This window comes from Amblyomma americanum, chromosome 8, assembly GCF_052857255.1.
Source record: "Amblyomma americanum isolate KBUSLIRL-KWMA chromosome 8, ASM5285725v1, whole genome shotgun sequence".
In the NCBI taxonomy this organism is placed as follows: domain Eukaryota; kingdom Metazoa; phylum Arthropoda; class Arachnida; order Ixodida; family Ixodidae; genus Amblyomma; species Amblyomma americanum.
The window spans coordinates 99487154-99497426 of record NC_135504.1 but is presented as its reverse complement, the minus strand read 5'-3'; the positions used below and the strand labels follow the sequence as shown (position 1 = coordinate 99497426).

Here is a 10273-nt window from a genome sequence, read left to right as displayed (position 1 = left end):
AAGCGTATGCGGTAAGGAGCCGGCGCCTCAATGTGGGATTTGCGGCGAATAACAGCTCTCGCTGAATCTAAAGCCGTTGCCTAGCTTGTGCGATATCCTTTTTTCTTCACTAGATTTTGAGAACAACCACTTCCTTCGCAGGGTCAGGGTGGACAGTCACAGATCCCGCAAGCGTTCCGAAGCATCTCTCTATTTGTTCATACTATCATAACTGAGATTGCATCTTTAAACGCGATGCCGTTAAAGTGTCCGTGACGCAGAAAATCCAGCGTCGTCGTCGGCGTCCGTTGTCGGCATCGTTTAGCGTGAACAAATAATCCACGAAAAAATTGGCAGTGGCTTAACTTGATTAACCCGGAATTCAGCGAAAAGCAAGGAAGCTTGCTAAGCATCTGAGGATCGTCCATGGCAGCTCCGCTACACGCTCGCGACAGCCGATCTGTATGTATACCTACACGACCACGTGGCTATGACGTGGTATCACATGTCTTTCGACACCCCCATCGGATGTCATCACGTGGCTTTACATCACCCCATCGGGTGGTCTTAAGGTCAAAGGTCACACAATGTCAAAGGTCAACTAAAGGTGATGAGTCAAGGTCAGGGGTCAAGAGTTACACACAATTGTTTTCATCACGACTCAATCTTCACTGGAACGTCTTTTACTTTTTAAACTACACTAAAATACTATTTAACTCCTTATGATAATAGCATCATTATATGCTAGGTCAACACACTCAGTTCGTTCCACACGAGATCCAAACCCAAAAGATGTGTCATACTTAGGTTTGCTCGGTTTGGTTTATTGGCCATATAACAGACTGGTTACATCATCAGAGTGGTCGTAATGTGCGAAGTAGCATAATAAGGCTCGTTTTATCCTCGGTAGTATGTAAAGTTCGGTAGCCTGGTGGGCAGGTTGTCACCTGCCCACCGCGGCAGGTGTAGTAAATTAAGTGAGGGATAATCCAGGAATGAGAAAGGATATAGCCGCACCAGTGCATCGGTTTACCTGCGCGTTCTACACGCGTAGCCGACAGGGTGCTCCACAGTTTCGCGATGAAAATTCGATGTCTCTACTCAAACTCTACCGACAGATCCCTCCTGCAGGAACCTCAGATAGAAATAGCCCGACTGTAGTTCAGAATGCCCGCGCCACACATGCCGCATCACAGCCAGCACACGAGGCACACCAGCTCTGCAAGTTGAGGTTGGACAAGGTGACCAGGCCGCCAAATGCCCAGCTGATATCGGACACACTCCACATCCGAAGCACGGGTGGCTTCCTGCAAAGACAAAGCACGAAGCCATAGACCAGATGTTAAACCGAACACTTTAATTTTATTTTATCAATAAACTTTTTGGGGTAAAAATATCATTGGCAACGTTGGCAAACACCAGAAAACAGGTGAATCGTCGGTGAATCGGTGAATGGTAGTAGCCGATTAACTAATATTTAATAACTGTTTAACCACGAGATTCAGACGCCAAGTAGTAATTACAGATTTCTAGCCGGTCGTTAGTAATAGCCAAAAAATTTTCAGAATTGTGAAAACGCGATTACCCTTGGCGCTTTGGTTTGCCAAACTTTAGCTTTTTCGACTAGATACGTGCATTGGAGGGGTTGCTTTGCCTGCATGCTTCCGAAAGGGTGCGTATTTTGGCACGATGACACCAAACTTTGTCCAGCCGCAGCGGCGAGGATAAACGCGTTTTAGTAATTCTAAAAACTAATATGGCTATTACTAACGACCGGCTACAAATCTCTGATTGCAGCTTTACGCCTAAGTCTGCTAGTTAAAAAGTTAATTATTAAAAATTTCTTATCCAGCCTAATACATAAAGCTATCCACCAATTTTCTCGTGTCCGCCGACACTGGTAACACTAGGCCACAGAAGATATATTTACCCCAAAAAAACCTATTTTTGAAAATTTTTGAAAGTGTTCGTTGAAACACCTGGTACTTCCTGGCATACCACGCTATAGCCGTATCTCCAGATTCCTATGACGATCGAAGTTACATGGCACACATCCTAGTGAGCAGAAGAAGCTCGGCAATATCTCTAGGAGCAAACGTCGGCATTTATCCTCTAGCCATCGGGGAGCTACTATGAATTAAATTGAGTCAAAAGCATTTTAACCTAGAGAACTTAATTTTAGAAATACTTTCTTGCGTGATACGCATCTACTTGTATTCACAAAAGACTGGCAGGTTAAGCCAAATGAACACCACACGAATTGTTGCACCTTTCCTGAATTTTTATATAAATTTTTTCCCGTGGTCCGAATTGCCACCTCAAAAAACAACTAAGTGCCTACAACTTCAGGAAGAGAGATAGCGAGATGTGTGACTGCCATGGTTATTTCAAAACAAGATAAGAATTCTTAACACCCTGCCAAAAAGATTATAACCGTAAATAGAAATGTTCTTTCCCTGGTGTCTCGTCTAGTGTAAGGGGAGTTCTAGGGCTGTAAATATACCATGCCAAATATCATTGTATCAAATATCAGAGCATTTTCTTAGAATTGTGAAATTTACCATGCAGTCGGCAATAAATATACCTACCTTGAATTCGAAACACGGGGAGTCGTCCTAAGGTGACTCAAAATATCAGGGACGCCGTAGGGGAGGGCTCCAGATAATTTCAATCACCTGGGGTTGATTAACGTGCATAGACTTGGACAGTACACGTTCGTCGATTTCATCTTCATCGAATTGCGACTGCCGCGGCCGGGATCGGACCCACGCCTGTCGGGGTCAGCAGCCAACGTAGTGGCTGATAACCGCTGACTTCTGTCCGCAATAATGGTTCCCTTTTCAATGCGCGCAGCTCATGCCACAGCTATGTAACCTTAAACAGAATCGCGAGGACTGTACTAATCTCCTATTTACTTACTTGTTTTAGTGTATATGCCACGAGAAATTGTCACAATAAACAATGAACCTTTTCAGCTAAATGAAGGATTCCGCATGCGTATTCAAGTATGATGGACTACAGTGAGGTACGTACGTACGTACGTACCAAACGCTGTTTCCGCAGCTGCCAGAGCTCCGCAGAAAAGGTCCGGCTGGACTTGTCATTCGAGCTGGGCGCCGCAGAACGGTTACCACTGGGCCCACACGTTATCTCGGCCCCAAGGCGCGTCCTAGCGATCGAGATCGGCCCACCACGACGCAGTGGCGCAGCAGCAATATCCTGTCCGCTGTCTGTTGTCACCATGAAAACGAAGGACCGGCGCCTCTCTGGCCACGTCCTGCGGGGTGCCGCATATTGTGGAACATGTTACGAAGCAGGTTTAAAGCACGCAAACCAGATCCCCCGGACAGGCTACATAAATGAGAGAAAGGCACTAGTAACAGTGGCATGCGTACGGTTGCATCACTGGAGCATTTCGTCTGTCGAACTTATCCGTGTTTCCTATGTCTCATTTTATATACAGCCTAGAAATATTAAACATTGTTGAGGTGAGACATGTATTCCCGCAAGAGGATATAAGCTTGGGAAAGATGGTATAGCGTCATGGTAAATCTAGCAGCACAAAAGACACGTCTGTTCACTGCGCTGTTCACTTCAATAAACTGCAATTGCGAGTAAGCGCTTGTTTCGTCTGCTTTCATGTCCCTGTCGTACGCACTGATATATTCACCAAGTATTCTCGTGGGCTGGAATTCCTTAACTCCTCGCCCTACAACTATTTTCATCGGCCACCGTGTTTTTTACAATGTGCCGTGCATTTCGCTCTTATTTCTTTCATGAAAGTTCAAGTATCCAATATCGGAATTTATGCATTCTTGCTGCCAACCTGAGACGTCCTTTAAAGGAGAAAATGAACGAAGCCTAGAGAAAAATAGGTACTACAGCAGGTTTGAAGACGAAAATCGACACACCCCTAATGTGCACTCCCATCGTGCAGTGGACATGCTCGTTAGCATTTCTACTGTGCCTCTAAATGTCAAAGCCCTAGTTCAAAAACAAAAGACCGCACAGCGGAACTAACCGCCTTTCCATTGAGTTAAAACCCGCGCAAGCCTCGGTGACAAGGCAGCGCTTCTTGTCGTCGCCAGAAGGTCGGCAGAAGCCTCCAGGTACCTGGACTGTAGACCCACCCACAAGCAGTCTGGATACCACCCTCTTCAATACAAGTGTACTTAATCAATCAGATAAGTATGGGTGTATTGGAAAACACAGCGCACATAATTGCTGGGCCGATGCCTCTATTGTACACAGGGTAGCTCCTGAAGTCAAGGGCGGAAAAGTACGCTGCAAGCCCGACAGTGAGAGCCCAAGTCACTGGTCGCCATACAAAACTACGAAGGCTGCCGCAGACTTTTGTTGTGACGTTGCAATCAATCACTTTGCATGTGGCATCTCCTCAGTGATGCTAGACTACCAGGTGACATCATGACATGTACACGTCATTGCTGCCCGAGCTTACTATGAGAGGCACTTGCCGTATCGTGGTCGATCTGTACCAGAATACAGTGAAGTGCTCAAGAGCTGACCGGTATTGCATCGCGTCAGATCAAAGGTACAAGCGTTTCATTTAAATAGCGTTAGCTGACATGCTTAGGCCAGTAGTCGACTTCCTTGAGATCATGCTGCAGACATGGTCCGAAGCGGTATGTTGCGCAGAGACAACGTGTAAGCCCGTTCAAGCATCGACAAGCAGGAGAAAAGCCTAAACTAAATTCATAGCGCTGATGCTTCCTTCATAAGAGTATTAGCTAATTTTGATTACTTTTCAGAAATGACACAGAGGCCGCCCTTTCAAGTGCAGAAAACGTCACCTGAACATCAGTTTGGTGTCGCTTAGCGGATACACAACCCGCACGGCGTTCCAGCTGACAAATGCTTTAATGGAGGGAGAGCTTAATAGAGGGAGTAAGTCTCGCACTGAGGGTGCACACTTGAACCTTGACAGGACGGTTGGTATGAAGAATGTGGTGATAAGGGCTGAGCAAAGCAATGCTACAGCTTTCTATTTACGACACACTGGGTGCATTAGTGCGTCATTATTCTGATGACCACTGGAGCTATGCACTCTTCGCCAGAGTTCTGCATGCACTTGTATGAAAATGTACACGACTGGCCAATGTTAGTGCAAGCGTGTAATGTAACAGTGCACTGTTCACATACTTGTTGAACGTGTTCGATTGCAATCCCTTTCTTTTATTCAATAGAAAAAAAATCACAATGACAGGTGGTGATCGTAGATTTGCGGCTTCCTGCGGTGACCCTTTAATGTAGTCCTCAACGTGGTCCTAAGTAAATGCAGCGACTAAAACGCACCATGGCGCCTATTTGCTTCCGCTTATTTCTTCGCGATGCCTGCGTTCAGAGAAAGTAGAGAATGCAGCTTCGTGTAAACACTGGAGCAAACTACGTCAGTCATTAATCAGATGCGCACAGTCGTAGCCCTGCAGTGCTTAATAGGAAGGCCTGAAATTTCTAAGCGTTTGACCAAGGCACCACACAACACAGTCATAACTCACCCATGACCTACTGCGGCGTTGAAAACCTGGACGCCACGGTGCTACTGGTGACAGTTGTCGAGAAGCGCCAGCCCTGCAGAAGTGACAAGATAGATTCGGGGTGACATCGTGAAGGAAACGCTGATCAGTTGTTTTCATCACGACTCAAGCTTGAGTGGAACGACTTTCAGTTTTTAAATTATACTAAAATATATAGTGTAGCCTTTTATGATAATATATCGCTTGGATATTCTGTATGGAGGCCCACGAGTTGCTAGTTTCTAGATATGCAGTCAAATTCATTTTAGAGGTCAACTGGGACAGAGCTCACCCATGAGGGTGTAATAGTGCAACATCGAATCGTTCGCTGCAACTATTCCATTTCGGGTTGGATACATTACCCCTTCCAAGTAGGTCTGGGAAGGGTGTCCGAGCTGACTAGTGACAAGGGCAGGAAAAAAGCGACAGGGAAATATTTGTAGCGAAACACTGCGACTCTGCGGGCAGAACGGCTGGTTGTTGAGATATCGTTTACGACTTGGAGGATTTTAATGCATCCACGTACGGTACGTAACATCTAGCTAAGAGATTCTTGCGCATTTACATTCTCAGCGAGAACAGGAGTGAACTTAGCACTCCATTATCTAACAATTTTTGGAATTCACCGCAGAGGAAAGAAAATCAGCATTTCGGATGAATTGCTGTCTTGGGAAGCTGGAGTCGACATAATTCATTTCGAATAACAGAACGCCTCTTGCTGTGCTTAGCCTATTGCGTGCATATATGTGCGGCATGTTTCCGGCTTACTCGCTCTAATTCAGTCAGGCACTGCTAATCTCATTGACTATTCTGCATGATACTCATACACAGCGACTGAGTTTATCATTGCCTCTGGTCCTCTATACAGTATGGGCGTCTGAAAAGATAGATGCGAAATAGCCATTTCTCAAGTAGTGGTAAAAAGAGCGGCATGATCACATGGACGAGGTATTTCCGGCATGAAAAAAAGAATCGGGAGGCTGGTTGGAGGATCCAGTAATTGGCACTCATTGTCGCCAACTGCGGTCATGCCAAATGCATAACTCGAAGAAGGGCGTTTGTAAGGTGACGACAAATCACTCATTTATACTAACCGACTTTAAGCAATCTTGGGCAAGAATTGGCTTCCATCGGCTTGGTCTATAGTTGCGTACATCGCAAGAGCGAAATGCCTAACGCCTTTCAGTGTCCGACCTTTAATCAGTTCCTCAGACTTTTGTCGTGACGTTGCGGTAAGTGGCGTTGCATGTGGCAGTCCCCCTGCGATGCCAATCAGGTGAAGTGCGGTGAAACAAGACATCACCGAGACCAACACATATAAACTCACCATCGCCAGAACTATGTACACACTTGTATGACAATGTACACAGCTGGCCTACGTCAATGCAAGTCAATAAGTAAGGTCACCCAGCAGCGATGACATACGTGTCCCATGTGTTCGATTTACGCGACGCAAAACAATCAGAATGACAAGTGGTGATAATAGATATGTGCCTCCCTGCAGTGAGCCATTAATGTTGCGATCAATGCACTCCAAAGTCAAGGCAGCGAGGAAAACACACGATAGCGATTATTTGCTTCTGCTTATTTATTGAAATTCCTGCGTTAAGATATGGTACACACTGCAGCTTAAGTTAAACAGCGGAACAAACCACATTGATAACTCCTCAGAGGTGCACAATTGGAGCTGTGCGGTGCAGAACTGGAATGCCTGAATTGTTCAAATGTTCGGACGAGTCACTGCACAACACAGCCATAAACTCACCCAAGACGGTTAGACTCCGGCGTTGAAAACCGGGACTCCATGGGTCTACTGGCGAGGTACCACTTCTCAAGAAGCGCAAGCCCTGCAGAGGTGGCAATACAGATTCAGGGTGACATCGTGAAGGAAGCGGTGATAAATTGGTTTCATCACGAGCCCAACTTGGGTGGAGCGTCTCTTTGTATTTAAAATATACACTAATATAACCTAGCCATTTATCGCAATAATATCGTTTTATCCTAGGTGAACACAGTTTGTTACATGAGAAGTCCAAACCGGAAAGATGGGCCATACTTAGGTTTGGCTATATATCCGAGTGGTCATATAACCGAAAGGTTATATCATCCAAGTGGTCTTTATATGCGAAGTAGTACACTAAGGTTCGTTTTACCCGAAGTAGTATGCAAAGTTAGGCAGCCTGGTGGCCAGGTTGCCACCTGCCCAATATGGCAGGTGCAAATCGAGAGAGGGCAAATTCAGGATTCAGAAAGGATATAGCAGCGTCCGTGCATCAGTTTACGTGCGCGTTCTACACGCGTAGCCGACAAGGTGCTCCACAATTACGCGATGAAAATTCAGTGCCTCAACCCAAACCCTACCGACAGATCACTCCTGCAGGAACCTCAGATAAAAATGGCCCCACTGTGGTTCTTAATGCACGCGCCAAACTTGCCGCATTACAGCCAGCAGACGGGGCGCACCAGATCTGCAAGTTTTGTGTGGACAAGGTGACCAAGCATCCAAATGCCCGGCTGATATCGGACACGCTCCAAATCCAAACCACCGGCGGCTTCTTGCGAAGACAAAGCCCGAAGCCATATACCGGGTGTTTAAGAGAACACCATCAAAAATTTTTCAAAAACAGGCTTTTCGGTGTAAAAATGTCCCATTTGTGGCATAGTATTGCCAGTGTTGGCGGACACCACAAAACAGGTGAATTGTCTGAAGTAGTAAGCTGGTTAACAAAAATTTATTAACTGTTTAAATATAATACTTTTTTAAATCGAAGAATTAAGCGCCTAGTAGCAATTATATGTTTCTAGCTGGTCATAGGTAGTAGCCATATAAATTTTAGAATTTTTAAAACCAGATTACCCTTGGCGCGGTGGCTCGAAAAAATTTTACATTTTCGACTAGATACATGCACTAGATGGGTTGCTTTGCCTGCATGCTTATGAAAGCGAATGTATTTTCGCGCGATGCAGCCAAATTTTGTCGAGCCACAGCGGCGAGGATAATGGCGTTTTAGTAATTCTAAAAACTGATATGGTTATTACTAACGACCGGCTGCAAATCTCGAATTGCAACTTTGCGCGAGGTATACAAGTTAGAAGGAAAATTATTAAAAATTGCTTAAGCAGCTTACTGCCTAAGACGATAGACCGGTTTTCTGTTGTCCGCCAACACAGCTACTACTGCGCTGCAGAAGACATATTTGTACCCCAAAAAGCTTTTTTTTTGAAAATTTTTGAAAGTGTTCGTTGAAACGCCCGGTACTTTCTGGCGTACCACGCTATAGCAGTATCTCCAGTTTCCTATGACGATCGAAGATACATGGCACACATCCTGGTGAGCAGAAGCAGCCCGGAAATATCTCAGAGCGAACGTCGGCGCTTACTGTCAAGCTGTCGGGAAGCTGCTTTGATTTACATTGAATCAAAAGCTTTTTTATCTAAAGAACTTAATTTTAGAAAGATTTTCTTGCATTGATACGCAACTACTTGTTTTCACAAATCCCTGTCATGTTAAAGCAAATGAACACCACACGAATCGTTTCACCTTTCCCAAATTTTTCGATTAAGTTTTTTCGTGCTGCGTATTGCCACCTTAAAAAACAATTAAGTGCTTACAACTTCAAAAAGAGAGATGGCGAGATGTGTGACTTCCATGGTTATTCCGAAAAGAGGATAAGAATTCTTAACGCCCTGCCAGAAAGTTTATAATCCTAAATAGTGGTGTTCTTTCCCTGGCGCCTCGTCTAGTGTAATGGGGAGTTCTCATGCTGTAAATTTACTATGGCAAATAGCATCGTATAGAAGATCAGACCATTTCCTTAAAATTGTAAAATTTACCATGCTGTCGGTAATAAACACATTCAATTGAACTACCTTGAATTAGACACGCGGGGTGTCGTCCTAATGTGACTCAGGTTATCACGAACGACGAAGGGGAGGGCTCCAGATAATCCTAATCACCTGGGGTTCTTTAACGTGCACCGACTTGGACAGTACACGTTCTTCTAGATTTCATACTCATCGAAATGCAGCTGCTGCGGCCGGGATCGATCCCCCACCTTCCGGGGTCAGCAGCCAAGAATGAGAACCATCAGCCACCGTAGTGGCTGATATCCGCTGAGTTCTGTCCGCAATAACGGTTCCCTTTTTCATGCGTGCAGCTCATGCCACAGCCATGCAACGTTAAACAGAATCACTAGAAATCTTTTCCCATCTCGTCTTTACTAGATTTAGTGTGACACGAAGCACTGCCAAAATGAACACTAAACACCTTAAGTGGATTAAAGGATTCCGCATGCGCGTTTAAATATGATGGTCTACAGCGAGCTACGTATACTTACCAAAAGCGGTTTCCGCAGCTGCCAAAGCTCCGCAGAAAAGGTCCAGCTGGACACGTTATTCGAGCTGTGCGCCGCAGTACATCACCACTGGGACCACACATTAGCTCGGGGCCAAGGCGCATCCTAGCGATCGAGATCGGTCCACCATGACACAGTGGCGCAGCAACGACATCTTGTCCGCTGAATGTTGTCCCCATGACAACGAAGGACCGGCATCCCTCTGGCCACGTCCTGCGGGATGCCGCATATTGTGGAACATGTTACGAAGCAGGTTTAAAGCACGCAAACCAGATCCCCCGGAAAGTCTAGGTACACGCGAGAAAGGCACTAGCAACAGTGGCGTGCGTACGGTTGCAGCATTGGAGCATTTCGTCGGTCGACCTTATCCGTGTTTCCATTGTCTCATCTTATCTACAGCCTAGA

General features: G+C 45.6%; 1 long non-coding RNA gene across 2 annotated transcripts; it reads right to left on the bottom strand.

The window, feature by feature from the left end:
• Positions 1–796: 796 nt before the first annotated feature.
• LOC144100583 (uncharacterized) lies at positions 797–10029 on the bottom strand. Of its 2 annotated transcripts, none has more exons than XR_013307745.1 (5): positions 9851–10029; positions 7279–7360; positions 5496–5568; positions 3025–3256; positions 797–1286 (listed from the first exon to the last, which is right to left on the bottom strand). It is a non-coding gene; the product is annotated as an uncharacterized LOC144100583 (long non-coding RNA). Both variants share the same exon structure in this region.
• Positions 10030–10273: the final 244 nt, after the last annotated feature.